Here is a 20,813-nt window from a genome sequence, read left to right on the forward strand (position 1 = left end):
ACTTATGTGTGACTTAGGTGTCAAAAGAACATCTTCAGAAAAATTCAGTATAAGGAGTATTGAATCTGGCATCGGGAGGACTGGCATCTCCCCCCGCCTCAGTGGCAAACTAAAGGAGTGACTCAGGGCAGGTCAACCCTTCTTGTACCTGAGACCCCCACCCAGCAAAAGAGAGACTTGGACCAGAAAGCTTTAAGGCCCTAAAGATTCTAAGATTCTATAATTCTTTGATATATTCTGGGATTTTATTCACAGCTTTATTTCTCCTAAATTATCTTGGTTACATTATTCATACTAAGATAATCCCCTTAATGTATGATGAACATTGAAATAATACCTTAAAATTGTTTTGCAATTCTCAGAAGAAAAAGTCTGTAGAAAGAATTATATAATTAATAAAGGAAATCCAGATGGCACATGATAAACAGAAACATTCTGGTGTTGTATCATCCTGTTGTGGTTGAAAGATATTTTGAAAAAGAAAAATAAAAGCAATGAATAATTTTGAAAGGATTGACTTCCTTCAGCATGATGGCTGACATTTCTGATTATTTTCTATGTCTTTATGATTGACAGTTTGAATAAATCTAAATGAAATATTAGCAATCCAGCCCCAAATAGTGTAAAAAATCTCCATGTCCAGAATGAGTGTCAAACTCCCAGCATAATCCACAATTACGAGACGCCTGCAAATCACAATCCTGTCATTTTTTTTAAACGGGAAATATACAAGCATAGTAATTGCTTCTTGGTAGGATACTTTTTTTTTTTTTTTGAGGGGTCAAATTTAAAACATCTGCAGACAGATGGAAGGGAAACTAGAATTAGGGCTGTTACCAAAACCTTCTGCAGCTGTCAGGGTGTGTTTGAGGCCGTCCTAAGGGTTCATTAGCAACAGGCAATACTACATCTTGGGAGAAAGAAACAGGACCTGGTGGGAGAGGGACGTCCTTCTCCTGGCTAATTGTTTTGGCTAACGTGAGTGAGGAATGATTAGATTCATCCTTGCAGAATACTGTTCCCCTGGGCCTGGACTGAAGCTTCTACTTGAAATTTTTGGTGTACTTTCTGGTCATCAGACCACATGGTAACTTCCAGTCATTTTAGGGAGAACCAACTCCAGCCCCAGGCACTGATTCCTCACACCTCCCACACCCACATTCTTCCTGTTATGATCATCACCCAATTTCTCTTGCTTATTTTAACCTTTGAAGAGAAGGAGAAAAAGAACAAGGAGTTCAGCGCACCACAGAACTTGACCGTCTTGTGAAATACAACAAAACTAGCCTGTACGGTAGAAGCAGAGGCCTTCTAGAGACATTGGACCCATTACATACTGGATACACCATCCGGACTCTTCTTAATTGCTATATTCTTCAGGTGATAATCATTCCTGATTATTTTCATTTTTTATTTTCTATTTCTTTGTTTCATGAAAACAAATTCAAGATGCTCTTACTTGGTGTCCTATAACCTGACAAAGTCAAATGGATTCTTTGAACATCAGGTTGCCATCAAAAGGAAGGGAAAGGAGAAAAGACATGCAAAAGAAATATTTGCTTACAGCAAGAAGAATGTTCACCTAACAGCTATCATGCGTACGGTGTTTTTATTGATGTTTGGGGGTTCTTTTCCTCTTCTCTTATGAACTCTGTAATTTTTACTAAATAGAAAGATGATTTCATACTGAAATTATTCACAGTGACGAAAGAGTTCTTCTAATGTTTTTCAGGCATGTCATGTGATTTCCAGACTCTACAATGTGTGCTCACTACGTCTCTTCTGTCAAGAATGCTCTGATACACTTTTTCCCTTGTCTCAACATTATTCATCTTTTAAGACCCTTCAAAACCATTTTATACTCTGTATGTCACACATATTACCTGCTACAATTATAAGCCACATGGGAAATCCTGTCTGGGACCATAATCTTTCTGTGCTTGTACAATTTCCCCAAATAGACTCTAAATCTCTTAGTGGCGAAGATCTGCGATACACTTTTTTGTGTTAGCAATATCCTTAAAACATCTTACACAGAGTAGGAGTTCATGAGATGATGATGATGGTAATAACCTGAGGTCCTATTTGGAATGGAAAGTGGTTTAAACAAATACTTGTGGAGATAATTGCATCATATAATATTTTCGAGATGTCATAACAAAAATATGTTCAAAGATAAATGTTCTGTGGGCTGAAGTTTCACCATTTATCATGACTCAGTAGTGTTCAAGTTTGCCTTTTATTTAAGGGCAAGCCCCTTTCCAATAAGAGGGTGGAGTGCGATGCAGTTCTCATAGCAAGAGTGAGAAGCAAGAGTGAGAAAGTAGTTTAACCCTTACAACCTTGAGAATTAAACAAGGATTGTTACTGGAAATGTAGGCAGAAAGAAAATGGAAGTCCAAATATGAAGTGAAGAGCCTGCAAGTAGAAAACATGTGTTTGGCCTCAAATCAGCTTTTGGGCCATTGGGTCCAGATCTACTCCAGCTCTACCAAGGAAGCTGAGCAGAAGGGCCTAAGTAGAGCCTTTCCACAGGGTCATTTGAGTTGGGAATGAGTTGGCAATGCTGTTGGCTGTCCAAGAACATCACAGCGAGAGTTCCAGCGTCAGTCAGCTCAACGGCTACTAAAACAAAAGCAGACTAACTATTGATCTATATACTGACTGGGTCGCCCTTCATTTACTCCTGGAAAGAAGAGAGACAAGAAACACAGGTAACAATACTTACATTCTTTCAGTGCCTAGTTATTTGGCACTTTTTTGATAGCTTTGCATATACCGACCCTCTTAATTCTCACAATAACCTTAAGAAGTATGTGCTCTTACTATCTTGATTGTTCCAAAGGAAAATGGAGGCCTAGAGGGTTAAGCAACAGGTTCAAGCTCTCACATGGCTAGTGAGTGGAGGAAATGGAATTCAAACAACATAGTCTGGATGAAAGGGGGCGGGCCCACACTAAACCATGTCATTAGATGTTTCAGGTTGTTGTGTGGCAAGGTTTGGGCAAGGGTGGGGCAGATTCTAAGTTTACAGTTGGCAACCTGAATACAATAATTGGACTTTGAAAGCAGCTGATGGAGGCAGGCCATCAGTATGTTTGTTACACAAGGGTTTCTCTCTGGTCCTGAATGAAGGTGCCTTGTGTGGGTAAATTTTGATACACCCCTAGAGTCCTTGCTTGGTAATATGTGAAGTCCTTGGCCATCAGCACGCAGAGTGGTGGCAGTCAGGCTTGCCCAGAAACAATCCAGAGGGGCAGAGTATCTCCCATGTCTATGGCTTTAGCACGGCTGTGCTTGGGATGCTGACGTGAGGTCCTGTTCTGTAGTGGCTCCTCTTCAAAGCTGGGGTTGCTACATGTTGTCGATAAAGATGCCCTGGAGTTTGTCTGCAGTTAGTGTCACCTGGTTGGCTCTTACAGAGTAGTTGGGGCGCTGAGTGTAGGTCAAGTCACATCCCCAGTCTAACAAATTCCATACCTACAATGTCACTAAACACCACACTACTTATGTTTTCAGATGGTAAAAATACCCTCGATATTCATGCATCACATCTTCGTATTTTGTCGAACGTTTAATGTAGAACATGAACTATTACATAACTCAAACCTATTTATTTGGACTAAAATGTATATCCTTAAATACCCTTCAGCACTTCAAAACACTAAAAGCCTAAATACTAACCACTGCAGCTCCCATCTAAACCTGTGCTTGAAATTTATTTCCTTATTTAGCGCTTAGATCAAATGGGTCTCTATTCCTTCATGCGCTGCCTTATGTATATTTCTCCTACCATCCTTCTGTGAAAGGTCAGTTTGACTTTCTTTCTTTTTTTTTTTTTTAAAGATTTTATTTATTTATGTGGCAGAGAGACAGCCAGCGAGAGAGGGAACACAGCAGGGGGAGTGGGAGAGGAAGAAGCAGGCTCCCAGCGGAGGAGCCTGATGTGGGACTCGATCCCCGATCGCCAGGATCACGCCCTGAGCCGAAGGCAGACGCTTTAACGACTGCGCTACCCAGGCGCCCCCAAATAACAGTTTGACTTTCATCTGAAGTATAGCTACTATCTTCAAATATTAAAGATTTCTGTTTCCTCCCTACTAGGAGGCCTCTTTCTGCAACTTTCTTTTCTTTTCTATTTTCTTTTTTTTTTCATTTTCATTTTCTTTTTTCCTTTTTGCCCATCACTCTGTTCATCTGCCTTTCCAGTTGCCCCTATTTCTTTTCCTAGTGATGCTTTTCTTTAGGTTTTCCTATTCCTCCATCCGTCACAGAGGATCTTTTATTATTTGTAAAGAAAGCTTTGTGAAACTAAATTTCAGGTTCATAGAGCTTCCAGTTGAAGCTGTTACGCAGGCCACATGTATTTATTTCACTTCCTGAGAATTCAGTGAAATGATAATACAGAAGTAGAGATGACAAAAAAAGATTGCTGAGTGACACGAGGCTAGCATTAGAACATTTAATTAATTTCTAAATAATGAAATTCAGATGGAATTATTCAAAATATACATCCAATGAAGGGCACCCAAGTTTAAACCTATTACAAACGAAAACTTCACAAAATAAAAATGAGTTGCTGTGTATGAAAAAAAAAATACAATCACTAACATAAAATGTAAGAAATAGACTTGAAAAAAAAGTCTCGGAAATCACCAGAATATATACAGAAAAAGGAAGAGATGAAAATGTAAGAACACAGTATTACAAGTAAGTGATCGTTCTAGGAAGGTCGGCATGGGAGTTCTTTAAAGACAGAATGAAGAAAAAGGGGGGTATGGTAGAGAAAAGGGCGGCTGCTGAAGACGTCTCCGTCCTCACTGCCGGACCCCGTGATACGCTGGCCTACGTGGCTGAGCCGCACCGACGGGTGTGATGAAGTTAAGGATGTTAAGATGGGCAGAGTACCCTGAATTATCCAGGTGAACCCAGTGTAATCACAAGGGTCTTTACAGGAGAAAGGGAGGGCAGAGTCAGAGAATGTGATGAGGGAAGCGGAAGTCTGGCTGGTTCGAGGAAGGGCCACGAGCCTGGCGGGCTGGCGGGCTCTAGGAGCTGGGAAAGACGAGGCGGTGCATGCTTCTTTAGAAGATCCAGAACGAATGCAGCTGGGCTGACACCTTGGTTTCAGGACTGCTGATCTCCAGAACTGTAAGATAACGACTCTCTTGTTTTAAGCTATTAGGGTTGTAGGGATTTGTTACAGTAGCAGTGAGAAATTAATAAGGAGAGGATGAAATAATCAAGGGGAGAATAGAGTGAGATTTCTGAAAAGAAACAAAACAAACCAAACTGGTTTTGAGACTGAATGAATCTCCCTAAGTACAAAACAACATTCAGTGGTTGGGGTGGGGAGGGGAACACAGCTAGATACATCACGAAACTTAGAATGAGAAGATTTTTAAAATTTGTTGCAGAAGGATTCAAAACAAAACTGAAAACTAAACTGAGCAGTTTCCTACAAAGGATCAGTTTTACAATGAGTATCGTAGTTCTCATAAGCATCATTGGACACTAGGTGATAGAATATGCCTTCAAAGGTTTAGGATAAATGGTTTTTAAAAATTGATATCTATCCTCAGGCAAAATATTAAGGTGAGAAGCAAAGGCATTCTGGAAATGTAAAAACTCAGTTTACTACCTGTAAATTCTTCCTTAAAAAATATGTAATGTGGGGGCGCCTGGGTGGCACAGCGGTTAAGCGTCTGCCTTCGGCTCAGGGCGTGATCCTGGCGTTATGGGATCGAGCCCCACATCAGGCTCCTCCGCTATGAGCCTGCTTCTTCCTCTCCCACTCCCCCTGCTTGTGTTTCCTCTCTCGTGGTTGTCTCTATGTCTGTGGAATAAATAGATAAAATCTTAAAAAAAAATGTAATGTGTACTCTGGCAAAATGAAGCATGGATCTGAAAAAAAGAAAAATGGGAAATCCAAGAAACACATATACCAGATTCAGAGAACTAAAGAATACAGATTTCTGAATAATTGCTAAGGAGCAGTGTAGAAACCAAGTGATTCAACTTAGGAAGTCAGTGAGTTTTGAGAACTTGTTCAAGAAGAAAATGCACACCTTGAGGCCAATGATACAAGGAGGAAGCTGGATGGTTTGGAGATAAGGTAAATGTATATTACATCATAAAGTCTTACTAAAAAGTACACTGCGCCCTCACAATTCTACCAGTCTTCATTATTTCTTTGCTATTTGACATTTTCTCCTTTTGTGCTTTTGAAGAACTCATAAAAAATTCTGATTTGGTCACAACAGGAAGCATCAATTGATTGAAAAAAAAACCAGTTTTATTTTTTATTAAAAAAATCAATGGATATGGGTTTGAATCCAGGCTCTGATTTTTAGTGAATATTGAATCTGATACTGTCCTAACTGACTTTAGTTTTTATCATCTCTAAGCTGGACAAGTTCCAATTTCCATATAAGTTAAAGAATCTAAATGAGGTAACCTGTAAAAGCCTCTATCATCATGTAAGCATTTATTATGTTCTTTGCCTATGTTACCCTTGGAAGCAAAAATTTGAGCTCTTTTACTATTCATGCTCCTTAATAAGATCTTGAGGTCTCATAGTTTACAAGTTTCTATTCCCTTCAATTTAGGGTTAAAATTCTCTTCAAAGTCTCTTCAGGAAGCACTGATGAGCGGATTTTTTATATTTTCAAGTAAAAGCATTTCTTTTCCATAAGGCAGTTCAATAAATACTTGTTGAGGGAACGGGGAAGAGAATTTTAAATTCTTTCACAGGCATGTTCCTTTTTATACCTACTCCTACTACTTCTTGCCCAGGGAGTTTAAAAGAACATGCCTGATAGCATAGTTGCAAAATCTGTAGCAGTCGAAATGGTCCAACCATTTTTATAAACTTTTGGCTTTCAGTTCAGACTTTTGGAAATTTCAACATTATTCACAGTTCCTGGAAATATTTTTTCAGACGAAAACAAAGGAACTGAATTCCTACCAACCAATGATTCCTCAGCCCACTCTTGTTTAGCTATTGGGAGGCTTTGTTGCCTCCCACTATCTGACCGCTGAGCGATATACATTTTTTTTTGGTACTTTCTCCATCTTAAGTTTCAATATAGATTTTTGCAACATGTTTCCTCCATAGGAGGTGTATCTAATGTGATGCCTCGAGTCCTCACAATATCAAAGGGATTTTTGTGATCTTAGTTCTATCAGATTTTATTAGTGTATGTATTTCAAATAGACATTTATTTCCAAACAAACCCTGGGAGAGAGAGAGAGAGAGAGATGTATGTGTGTGTTTGTATATATATATATATAATACTCTCAGCACTTTGATCTGGTGCCTTGTCTGTGAGAGCTTATGAATAGGCAATGAGATCAACAATTTTCTGGTGGTCCTGCCCCAAATTTCTTCCTCTTTACATTGCTGGATGACCAGAAGTCTGGGACAAGGGGGAGGGAGTGTCCTCTCTTGCTTCCTTTCCCAATTCCCGGCCAGAGGGCCCTCTTGAATGCAATAATATTCAAATTATCTTCTAATTTTGAAGAGCGTGAAGAAGGCTTTGCTGTTGTGATTTTTTCTTTTTTTCCTTCTTCTTTCGTCCTCAAGCATGCATACACGAATATACTGACTCTTCTCTGCCGAGGCTGATGGCTGGCTGGAATACAGTGTGGATGGACTTCCTTTCCAGTTCGGTGTGTAAGAGGATTAGAAGTCGCTACTCCATCCTAAGGACAAGTAAAAAGCTGAACAGACTGAAAAATCAACAACTGTCTTCCGTCCCTAAGAGCAAGGAACCCAGGGCAAACTGCAGAGCCCAGGCTGGAGGAACAGGTGAATAAAGGGAATCAGGGCTGAGGGAGCAGTGACCCACAGGCTGAAAGTGCTGCGGGGAGCCGTGCTGGGGGAGGAAGACCTGAACTGCAATTGATCGATTTATGGAGGTTGTGTGGTGGGAAAGTAGAAGAGTTCAAAACTTTAGGAGTATTCAGGGGAGAGGGGACCTCAAGATATTGTGATATTTACCTCCAGGAGCTTGACAAGATTCCCACAGTAACTACCTAGAAAAATTCCCTCAGGCTTCCCGCAGTGGGAGGGGGGAAAGGAGGCATTTGAAATAAACCAGAGCACTCTGTTTTTCTTAACAAGTCCTGCCCTGGGGGCGGGGGGGGGGGGGACTTGCAAACCAGGTCCTAACTCGTTGGGGTATTATCAAAGCCTAACTGACCTGGGGAAGGGGAATATCCAGCTCCAGCCCCTCTAGTCTTTCAAGTGGGAGAAGGGAAATACTTAACTCCAGCCCTGTTACCCCGTTCCACCTAGCTGGGGAGGGAAAGCCCAAGAAACTCTTATGAAGTTCACAGCCCAGAGGCTTTGCCTCTCTAAAAGATTAAGATCCAATCCCAGGAATGTAGAGTTTCCCCTTTCCCTACACTTCACCACGACTTTACTAAAGGCTTACAGCCGTTCCTTTTGCTTGGCACGTCATGTCCAGCTCTCCAGAAAAATCACGATCCTATCAAAGGCAGAAAACCCAATTTGAAGAGGCGGAGTAAGCATCAAGACCAGACATGGCAAGGATATTGGAATGATCAGGCCAGGAATTTAGAACAACTGTGATTAATACACTAAGGGCTCTAACGGGTAAGGCAGACTGCATGCAAGGCCAGGTGGGCAGTGTAAGCAAAGAAATGGAAATCCTAAAACAGAATCAAAAAGAAATGCTAGACATCAAAAACACTGTAATAGGAATGAAAAAAGCCCTTGATGAACCTATTAGCAGACTGGATACAACTGCAGAAATATTCTCTGACCTAAAAGATCTATCAATAGAGTCCTCAAAAACAGATAAGAGAGCAAAAACTGAGAAAAACAGAACAAAATGTCTAAGGAGCATGGGGAAAAAAATGGAAAAAGATGTACATGTACTGGGAGTATCGGAAAGAGGGAAAAGGGCAAAGAACAGAAGAAATATTTGAAACAATAATGACTGAGAATTTCAAAATTAATGTCAGATGTCCGACACCAAACCACAGATCCAGGAAGCTCAGAAAGCACAAAGCAAGATAAACACCAGGAAAAAACAAAAACAAAAAAACAAAAAACAATTACACCTTAGCATATCATTTTCTAATAGGGCTTTATCTTTATCTTTGATTTTCTAAAAGGGGGCATTGGGGGAGGACAGAGGGAAGAAAGGGGGAAAGGGAGATTGTCCCGTTGGGGGGTGGGAAACACCTTTACCTATAGAGGAACAGGTAAGAATTACATCCCACTTCTTCCTAGAAACCATGCAAGCAAGAAAAGTAAATGAAATATTTAAAGTGTTGAGAGGGAAAACACACACACACACACACACACACACACACACACACCAAAGTAGAATTCTGTACCCTAGGAAAATATCCTTCAAAAATTAATAAGAAATAATGAATTTCTCAATTGACCAAAAATTGAGGAAATTTGTTGCTAATAGACCTGCTTCACAAGAAATGTAAAAACAAATAAAATCATTGAGAAAAGGAAAATCCTATAGGTCAGAAACTCAGACCTATGTAAGAAGAAGAGCATTGAAGAAGGAACAAATGAAAGTAAAAACTTTCACTTTTCTTACTCTTCTTTGGTCTAACGGATAACAGGGATTTTTTTTCTCAAATTAATAGCAACAATTTCAGTTATGTGTGTTTATATATGTACCATACACATATTCTTCATGCTTACATGTAAGTGAAACAAATGACATTAATGATACAAAGGATGGAAAGAAGGAATTAGGGTTATTTTGTTTTAAGGTACTCACACTACTCATGAAGTGATATAGTATTTTTAAGAAGATTTGAATTAGTTGTGAATGTATATTGCAAACTCTAGCATAACCACTAAAAAAAAGTTTTGAAAAAAGTATAATGGATATGCTAAGAAAGGAGAGAAAATGGAATCATATAAAATGTTCAATTAAAACTACAAAAGGCAGAGAAAGAGTGAGAGACAAAAATAGGAACAAAGAACAATGACAACAAATAGAAAGTGGGTTCAGCTATTCTCCTCCTACTTCACTTGCTAGGAAATTGGGTTTTCAAAATAAAAGAAGGAAGGTGTCAGGATGGCCAGTGAGCTAAGGTTCCAGACTCAAAGTGCTCAATATAGAAAAAGGACATGTCCTTCACATCCCTTCTTCATGGTGGCTCTTCATTTGTCTTATTTTGGTTTGGCCTCCTCCGGCCTCCCTGTATTTCTTGCATATGTCTTAACTGATCTTTTTTTCTGTCAGTCTTGTCCACATCATAGTTGGGCCTCCTACTACATTCTTCTGAAACCAAAGTTTGAGATTCTGAACTTTGTCTGTGACTGTCCTTCCAGAGCATAGGTATCTCCCACCTGGTTAATTAAACTTACCCTCACTTTTAGCTGGCTAAGACATAGACTTCTTGTCCATGCATCTTCCTGACTTTGACATAACTTATCCCACTAGAGTAAGGGTGCTCGTAGACCTGGTGTCTTCCAGTGTGGTCTCCCCACTATAGAACTATGGCAGGACCAAGAGCGTGTCACCCATGTCTCTCTCTTACCATGCTCTTCTACCTTCTTCACTAGACTGAGGTACATCATGTTAACCAAGTTTACAGAGCTTAGTGGTTCCACTCAAATGGTCTCAACTGAAGGTGTGAGTCACAGTCCCTGAATCTGATACTTTTTCAATTATCTGATAGACTTTCCTCATCCTCAGGTCAATCCCAGAGAGGAAATACTGAGACATAAGTCAATTTCCCTCTCAAACTCCCTTGCATCTCTGACCAATCTTCACGGTCAGAGCAAAGTGTTATTTCACTTGCCATGGTCTTTCCTGTACTAACCTTGGGAGAACACAGTTGCTTTCTCTAAATATTGCAAAATACCTAGTTTTGTCCTATATATTTTAATGAAAACTCAAGAAATCAAGCCAATCCTATTTTTTTTCTGCAATGACAAAATTGATGAACATAGTCTTGTAAAATATTACCAATAGGGTAACTGTTATCATCCTCTTTCTCCTTACATTTCTTCAGAAGCACACTTTCACGTTCTCATCCCCCAGTGATGCCTACAGGCTTGGACCTCAGGTCAATTAGCATGATGGTTAGAGATGCAGAAAAGTTCAAGAGTTCAGTGTATTAATACTTTTCAAATCTTTACCTGCATTGCCATTCTCACGTATCTTCTCTTCTAAATTCAGATGCTTATTTCAACTACCCTTTTAAAAACTTCTGGGAAGTCCAATAATCAATGCAAAATCTTATGTAAACCTCGAATTCTTTATGTCCTCCTCAACCCCTGAAACTCTCTTGTAATCTCACTTAATGGTATCATTTCTTACTTGATACCCTATTACAGAAACTACAGTTACTCTTGACTTTATCATTTCCTCCATCTTACCCTCCCCTCCAATTAAGATATGTCTTAGGTGCACTGGCTTCTGAGTAATCTTGCAAAATTTTTAGGATAGTGATACACATATGTGTATATATATGTGTGTGTGTGTGTATATATTTATTTATTTACTAATATTATGTTATGTTAGTCTCTATACAGTGCATCATTAGTTTTTGATGTAGTGTTCCATGATTCATTGTTTGCATATAACACCCAGTGCTCCATGTAATATGTGCCTTCCTTAATACCCATCACCAGGCTAACCCATCCCCCTACCCCCCTGTCCTCTGACACTCTCAGTTTGTTTCCCAGAGTCCATGGTCTCTCATGGTTCATCTTCCTCTCTGATTCCACCCCCCTTCATTTTTCCCTTCCTTCTCCTAATGTCCTCCATGCTAGTCCTTATGTTCCACAAATAAGTGAAACCATATGATAAATGTCTTTCTCTGCTTGACTTATTTCACTTAGCATAATCTCCTCCTGTCCCATCCATGTTGATGCAAATGGTGGGTATTCGTCCTTTCTGATGGCTGAGTAATATTTCATTGTATGTATAGACCACATCTTCTTTATCCATTCACTTATTAAAGGACATCTTGGCTCTTTCCACAGTTTGGCTATTGTGGACATTGCTGTTATGAACATTGGGGTGCATGTACCCCTTCTTTTCACTACATCTGTATCTTTGGGGTAAATACCTAGTAGTGCAATTGCTGGGTCATAGGGTAGCTCTACACTGAACATCTTGAGGAATGGATGTACATTTCTTGGTAAACAGTTGCAATAACTCTTGCTTCTCCCCTAGTAAGCTTCCATAAGCTTCTCCTTTCCTACTGGTCCTTGTGTATTATGTTCCAGCTTTTAGCAAAATGTTCACGTTTCTTCATCCCTGCCGCCATCTTTAACATCTGGAGCACTCCGTGCTAGAGCCACTCTGAATTTTTTCTCATTCAGGTCATGCCCTGAAACTTCATAATTAGGTGTGCTCTCTGCTGTTTGTCTCAATGCTTCAGACACATTTCTGCTGTGCTCAGTTCGCAGCTCTGCCATTTATTCTCCCAGTGACCTTGAGAAAATGTCATTATCTCTCTGGGCCTAAGTTTCCTAAATTCAAGGTTAGAGATAAAAATGAAACTGAATTCACGGGATCTTTCTGATGATTAAACAAAATAATACATATTGATATTATAAATTGTCTGGCCTATTGTAAGGACCCAGCAAATGTTAGCCACTAACTGAAGATTGTATTATTAATTAGTATTTCTTATTATCGTCAGCAGCAGCAGCAACTTCGCAGAGAGCTCTTCCTTAACTTTCAAGAGCTGGTTACAATATCCTCTCATCTGTAGGGACTGCCCCAAGAAAATCTGTTCATTCTGTTCATTGCACTATTGTCCTGTGCGATCTTGTGTTCATCTCCTCCTAGCTTCTCAGTATCTTGAAAGCAAAGACCATGATAGTCATCTTTATATTTTCCGTACCTGGTCAGTGATGCGTCCAGTAGGTACTCAATAAACAGTTGTTAAAGGAGGAAAAACAAAAATAATAAAACTTATTGTGCTCTTAGTATGTGACAAATTCTCCTAAGGTCTGGTATGTATTAAGTCACTCAAGTTTCCAATAGGCCTGTGACTGGCTACTCCCATGGTCACCCCCATTGCAGAGGTGAGAAACTGGTAGATAGAGAAGTTGGGTAAGTTGGTCACAGCCAGGCTTGGAACCTAGGTGATTTGCCTCCTGATTCTAGGTTTAACCTTAATGCTGCATTGTTTTTCCTGAGCCAAAAGGATGACAAAGTGACAGAGGATGGGATTAGACATACTCTATGGGACTTTCTGTTTAACAGTCTACAATCCTAGGACTTCTTTTACAGTCTTTGAGTCTAATATATGCAGAAATAATATATTTTTAAAATATATTTAAAGTTTTAGAAAAGGTTCTAACTGTTCATATTTATTCACTGGGCATATCTAGTCTGATAAAATGATTATGTTTCATATCAATTAATCACAGCATGACTACTCATACTCTTACCTACTTATGATTTTATTCAACTTCATTTTCTGAGATAAGTGGTTCTGTTTTAAATAGAATCAATTAGGAGTTACCTTGAATCTGGAATTTTATAATTCCCAAAGTTTAAGCTCTAACTGCCTTCATCTCAAACAAAAGTTTTACTCCAGTTTTGACTATGCTAGGTTTACACATTTAAAAACACATTACATTCAGGCAGGTGCTCGTGGGAAGAATTTGGTGTATAGCAAGGAGCAGACATTTCTCTAAAGGTTTAACCAGCTGCCTGTATCTCTGAGAAGAAGGGACCTAGGGACCCTCCATGTCTGACACAACTATTGTAGTAGTGAGAGTAGACAGACCGTAGGGAAAAGTAAGCTGAATAAGATAAGGCAGGAAGAGATGGCAATAAAGAGTGAGTTGCCGCTGTGGCCAACTAAGGCTCAGTTCTGCTGCGGACCCTTAGAATTGTTTCTCTGAAGGATAGGAAGCTGGGGTCTTTATCATAACTCTTGTCCATTGTTGAGGGTTGTTTCTCAGGGGCACTAATTATCTCACACCTCCTAGCCTTGCTGTGTGCAGTGAACGAGCTTCCTGTAACTTCCACAGAAGCAGACAAGGGAAGCAGGCCCCTGAGGTGGGATGCTGCCGGAGTGATGGAGTTCTACAAGCGCAGCCGAATTGCAGGTCGGTTCAGGGAATCTTAACACAGAGCCTCGCGTTGTCTGCTACAGCGTGCCTAGTCACAGCTGAGAACGGTTACTGCCTCACAATAAGTTCACGCTTTTTAATAACTCATAGAAATTGTGGCTGGCCATGAACTAATGAAATAAAGACTGTGAAACAGGTTCCTGCTACAGCGGTGGGTCCCCAGTCTGTTACTGTATTCATGATCTCCCTTCACCACCATCCGTTCTAGAGTCCCCTCACACTTAGTCAGCTCTCCAGTCGGAGAGAAGCTGCTTACCTGATAAAGAAACCTAGATCTTCGTCCCTCAGGTGTCTGAGGCGTTGGTTACAGGACCCCTTATCAGGCAATTGTTGCTGCAAATTCTTTTTTGTGTGTGTTATGACTGAGCATGAAGACATCAGCAGATACCGTAGTGATCCCCTGCAGGGCCCAATACATTCCTCAGGACCTTTATTATGTGGCAGCGATCTTGGAAATTCATGCTAGGGTGAATGACACTGTCGATTTACTAATTCCTTTACTTGCTTGCTGGTCTAAAGCCATGAGGAACCAAAAATGACTAGGCAAAATTAAAGCTTTAGCTTTGGATGAACCCTCAGTACATCCCCCAGAAGAACCATTTTCCAACTGGGGTTGAAGACCTTGAACTCTGCAGAGTCTAACACCGTAGAACCGTGTAGCACAGGCTCCCTGTTGGGTTCCTTGGGGGAGAAGGTGATAGAAGTCAACCCTCTCACCGTTTGTTTCCTGCGTCTGTGTATTTTAGTCCTGGGGTCCTTCTCCTTCTTGGTTAGCCGTTTCCTAATTTCAAGTGACTCCCACAAGTTCTACAGGACCATTTAAAACTGTCCTTGTGATAATGTCCAGGGATTAGGGTCATTTTAATTTCAGTATTAAGTAAAACTCGGTTTTCAACATCTCTTGAAAGGTCTCGGATGTTCTTTTTTCTCAATACACAATTACCCTGGCACAAGGCCAGAGGTCCTTTAAGGAGAGTTAGCATAACATTTATTGTATATGCTTTGGGTGGCATAACACAGTCTTTCCTCAAGAGAATGATCTCCATTTTGGTCATAGGATCCTGTATTTGAGGCTAGCTCAGATTGGGAAATTGAGCAAGGAATGGTGATTTTGTTGTTGTTGTTGTTGTTGTATAGTCTAAGAGAAGCCTTGAGATTTCTCTGCAAATCAAGCAACACCCTTGTTGGCTGCTCGTGTATTTCACTGCTAGACACACCACAGTCTCTCTGCCATCAGAACAGAACACTGCAGGTGAAAGACCCCTTTTGTGCCATATTAGTGTTGCTGGGCTTTATTGTAATTATGTTTACTTTGCTTCTGATGGGTAGGTATCTGGCTTTTGCTGTTCTGGAACTGTCCTCTTCACTGACACTAGGAGCTTCTCTTTCATGGAATCATCATCTCCTGTGATTTTTGGCTCTATAGAGGACAGTCACATTGAATTTCTCAAAGATGCTTGTGTGTCTCCACACTGACACACACACGTTCTCGGCTACACCAAGTATTGCCAGATCCCAGGTTCCTATATATTCAGTATCTTGGCCATATTTTAGCAGAGAAGACCCACTAAGGCCAAACATTGTCTTCCCTTCAGTTTTTCTACCTTTACTGTTAAATCCTAGGATGGAATTTCAGCAGTGTCTACCCCCAGCTATAGGAAATGAAGATCTTTAAAAAGTGTCCATGAAGGTTTTCTGTCTTTCCCAGCATTCTCTGAGTTTATAGGTAGCTGACTTCAGGCTGGCATTTTATCTTTCCAAAGCTCCCAATGAAAATAGGAAGTTAGCTATTTCCATGATTTTTAAAACTGTCCTTAGATTGTCGCTAGACAGTTTAAATATTAGAGCTACTCCATAAGTCTCTCTCTTCCACCCCAATCCCATTTCAAAGAAGGCGAGACTATTAATGAGTACGATGCCAAAAGCAGAGCTTGAGACAAGGACTTATTAAAATGTAGTTTATTTGGAAGGTGACTCCTAGAGACAGAAATGAAGGGATGAGGAAAATGACATAGGAAAAGGAAAAAAAAAAGCTTATTCCCCTCGGGATCCCTGGGTGGCGCAGTCGTTAGGCGTCTGCCTTAGGCTCAGGGAGTGATCCCGGAGTCCTGGGATCGAGCCCCATGTCAGGCTCCTCTGCTGGGAGTCTGCTTCTTCCTCTCCCACTCCCCCTGCTTGTGTTCCCTCTCTCGCTGGCTGTCTCTCTCTGTCAAATAAGTAAATAAAATCTTAAAAAAAAAAAAAAGGCTTATTCCCACTGAGAACAATTGAGACTGAACCTCACTGAAAGTAACTAGGGCTCATCCCCCTGTGAGCCTCAACCTCTTTAAGAACTGTGTTGAATGCTTCTCTGAATGAAGAACCAGAGCTTGGGCCTCCATCACCACCTCCTGAGCTCCACGGATGGTCGGATTTGTCCGTGGACATTAACGCATTCCCGGGCTGCCTTGCTGGGATTGTCTGGGTTGCTGTACCACAGAAGCAGTGAACGTGGCTGGTGTTTCATATGGGCTGTGATAAGTGTGACGTGCTGTCTGTGATGAACGCAGCTTAGAATGGGCCACGGGCATGTGACATAAGGCACAAAGAGAAGCGTTTCCTTTATATACATGACCTCATTTATACTCACAATGTCCATTTTACCGATGAGAAAATTTGTGTTTATATTTTGAAATGGTTGTCCCAAGATCGCACAAAAAGTAAATGTCAGAATGCAGTGAAAGCTGACTAGAAATGAAGACTCCCCAGTCCCATCCCAGACCTAGACCTAGAATCAGAATGTGCATTTTAACATGGTCCCCAGTGCTATACCTACATACTTGGGTTTGCTAAGTACCAGCTTAAAGTGTTTCTCTTTCTTAAATGCCAATAGTCATAAATCAAACAATCCGGTTTTATACATAATAGCAAGTGCTCTAATAGGTATAGTATTCTTTTCAGTCAAACCAAAGGTATATTGCTTCTTCCAGTCAAACAAAGAGATTAATTTTTTTTCAAACCTTACTTAAAATATTTTTCTATGAGGGACTCACTCTAGTTTTTTTAAAGAAGTTTTGTGGATTGGGGTTGAGAAAGGAGGTGATATAAACAGTGTGTAATTGTCATAGATAAGCAGTGCCAATCAGAGGCAAAGAGGCAATGATACACATGAGTGGAACTCAAGGAAAGCATTTTTGAGAGCGTATTAGTTTTTTTGTTGCTGCTGTAACAACCAAAATCTTCGCTTAAAACAACACAGACTTATGGTACCGTGATTCCACTGGACATTTTCAGAAGGCTAAAATAAAGATGTTGGCCAACTTGGCTTTTATCATGAATTCCTGAGAAGAGTCTATAGATCTTCTTCAACTTATGACAGGGTTATGTTGGATAAACCCATTGTAACTTGAAAATATTGTAAGTCAGAAATGCATGAATACACCCAACCTACTGAGATGATAACTTAGCCTAGCCTCCTACCTGAAACGTGCTCAGAACACTTGCATTAGCCTGCAGTTGGGCAAATCAGCCAACACAAAGACTACTTTAAAGTAAACTATCGAGTATCTCATGTAATTAATTGAATACTGTCTGAAAGTGAAAAACAGAATGATTCGAAGTGTATCAGTTGTTTACTCGGGTGATCACATGGCTGACTGGGAGCTGCTGCTCTTGGCCCCTGCCCAGCGTCAGGAGAGTATCGCACTGCATATTGCTTGCCCAGGAACAGATTGAAATTTAAAATTTGAAGTACAGTTTCTACTTCATGTGAGTCACTTTTGAACCATGGTAAAGCTGGAAAAATCATAAGTCAGATCATCAAAAATTTGGGAACATCTGTATTTCTGAACTCACACAGGTTTTTGAAAAAATCCAGTTCTTTGTACTTGTAGAATTGAGGTTCCCAGTTTTTTGCTGGCTGTGTGATTGGGGCTGCTCGAGGCCTCTCCAGGTCCTTCCATATCAGAGCCAGTAAGGGGCTCATCAAATCTGCTTACCTTTGGAATCTCTCTGCCTTTCCCTTCTGCCACATATCCCTTACTTCGTGTTCTGCCTTTTTTTTTTTTTTCCTGCTTCTAACCAGGAAAGGTTGTCTGCTTTTAAGGGCTGCCATGATTAGATTGAACATACTTGGATAATCCAGGTTATCTTTCATATCTTAGAATCTGTGATCTTAATTACATCAGCAAAGTCTCTTTTGCCATGTAACATAACATATCCATGCGTTCCCAGGATTAAGGGTTGGACAGCTTGGGAGAACCGTTCTGCCTACGAGGGACTTCCTGCGCTTCACAAAGGAGCAGAGGTGTTTGGAGGTGGGTTTTAGAGGGCTGTGAATGAGAGGAATACATTCATTCTTTCAACAAATATTTGAGTAAATATTGCTTTCTAGCATTCTGGTTTAGAATTTTTGCATTTGAGCAATAGGATATTCTTGAAGATTATTGAGCAGAAAAGCAGTAGAATAAAAAAATTCTGCTTTAGAAACATATCCTTATCAATAAACTATGGGGACATACTTGAAGCAGAAGACAGAAGGATGATTTCTCCCTTTTTATAACTGCATTTTAAGGATAGAGCAATGAGGGCCATTTTGGAAGCTGGTAATGGAAAATTAAAAAAAAAAAGATATCTTTGAGGAAAGGTGCAAAGTAATCACTAACAAGACTTCATGCTTGGTATAAAAGGGATGAAGGAGATGAGGACCATGAATGAAGACTGGGGTAATATGACAAATAGCAAAATGTCCATTATGGTAATTCTGGTTCAAGAAGAACAAAGCAACAGCCCCAAATCATTGAAATGCTTGAACAGAGGCTCCAGGTGAGCCAGCAGCAAACAATGAAAAAAAAGCACCAATTTTCGCCTTCTCACTTCATTGTTCTTTCCATGTTGTGGCAGGCTGTCAAGATGGACACGGCCTGTCCTAGTGTGTGTTCTGTCACTTTGAGTCACCCACCAGTGAAGCTCACCCCAGCTATTCAAGTTTCATTCTTGCCTATTTACAGGAACAAAATGTCATCTCAGAAAGTGTCTTTGCAACAAATACATAGGCAGAGATTAGAACAAAGCACAGGCCAAAAGTATTAAAAAATGACTCAAATTGAGAATACATTTGAACCAATTGAAGATCACAAGTTGTGGTTAAGTTAATCCTACCACTAGGGGAGGGTTGACATTTTTCTTACACATATTCAGATGTTGTCTCCTCCACTACGTGAACCAGAAACATTATGAAGAAATAATGGAATCGACACAGAGTATGACACATATGGTGGGCATTTGTTTGAGCGTCTCTGGATAGGAGACTATTTAAAAAAAAAAAAAGGGAAACTCAGCAGAACTTTAAGGAATTATTCATTTAAATCTATAGCTTGGTGAATATTTAATTGCTTCAGTTCTCCTACTTAAAAATAGTGTTTATTTTTAGATTAATTTAACAGATATAAACACAACAATGTTGAAGGTCATACTACAGTCTGAAACGGTCTTGAATGTTTTTGGTTTGGCTTCATGAAAAATGCATTGTGCCAAACACTTTTTCTCCTTAATTTTTAAGCCCTTGTGTATTTTTAAAGAAAATGCAATCCACATGTTTCTTATGCATTTGTACTTAACTCATCAAATTCCTCTTGTATAAGAGCGACTTGGAGACCAAAAAGACTTTGGAATTTATTTATTTTCCTTTGAAGCTCTTTTTATTAGGAAAGGAATAGCATATTCTTGGGGATAATTCTTTTTAGATGCCCAGGTGTTCAGTTTTTCAAGTATATAAATAACATAATCTAGAATATCTTTATTTGTCCTCCTATCTTATTTCCCCTCGTCTATTAATATAATGGTAATCTTCATCATCTTCATTACAAACAGTTGTGATGGTATTATTATGGTATTATTTACCATTATTGTTGTTATAAACTTAATAGGAACATTAGCATTAAGGGGGTTATAAAAATATATTTTTATGACCTCTTTATTTACAAAGTGTCTTAACCGCCTATTAATTGAAGACTCAAGTAGAAAAAGACTTCCAGGCTTTGTGGCGAACTCACCTATTTCGTTTTCTGATAGACTGTCAGGGAGAGAGAATTTGCCAATTGCTTTACGTCCTCCAAAAAGCTTTCCGTTTATCCATTTTATTTCCACTTTCATGATTTTAAGTGCGCCATTCCTCTCCCTTAGCTATTGTGGCCTTCTCTATTAACATTCTTGTACAAAGGCCTGTCTTTGAAAACTGAATTAAATCTCACTTCCCTCACCCTGTTTAACTGTGGACCCGGGTCCGTCCTGCTTATTCCGTTTATGACCTTTTTATACCTGGGGACACTACATTGTCTTAATGTGCTTATTCTTTGAATTACAGCCTGTTATAGGACTTTTGGTATTCCTAAATAATCATGTAGATGTGTGTTCTGAAATCAAAGAGAGCCCAAGATCTTTTAATGTAAGATCTATGTCTTTTTTTCTTTTTCCTTCACGTCTTCTCATTGTACTTAGCTGATTGTTACTTTTTGTGATCTCAGAAATTCGGCTGGTTGGCTGTTAATTTGCACTGTTAGGTGGCATGTGCTACTTGTTTGCTTCATGAAAAAAAAAACACAGCAAAATACTAGATAAAAGTGGATTTTGACTCAGTTTCTTTTAAAAATTAGATTCTGTGTTTGTAATTTATTGTAATGTGAGATTTGGCTCTTAAAGTATTTTAGTAACTAGGGTCTTGAAA

At 39.7% G+C, this 20,813-nt stretch overlaps 1 long non-coding RNA gene across 3 annotated transcripts in view; it reads left to right on the forward strand.

The window, feature by feature from the left end:
* The first annotated feature begins 819 nt into the window (after positions 1-819).
* The window catches only part of LOC130542594 (uncharacterized), a 64,803-nt gene continuing 44,809 nt past the window's right edge, over positions 820-20,813 (forward strand). The window contains exons 1-5 of one of the 3 annotated variants that reach the window (XR_008957254.1): positions 820-1,380; positions 1,733-2,714; positions 7,586-7,810; positions 13,967-14,086; positions 18,323-18,405. This is a non-coding gene — a long non-coding RNA (uncharacterized LOC130542594). The other 2 variants (XR_008957253.1, XR_008957252.1) reach the window with 2 other exon arrangements.

The sequence above is a fragment of the Ursus arctos genome, unplaced genomic scaffold, assembly GCF_023065955.2.
Source record: "Ursus arctos isolate Adak ecotype North America unplaced genomic scaffold, UrsArc2.0 scaffold_4, whole genome shotgun sequence".
Lineage (NCBI taxonomy): Eukaryota > Metazoa > Chordata > Mammalia > Carnivora > Ursidae > Ursus > Ursus arctos.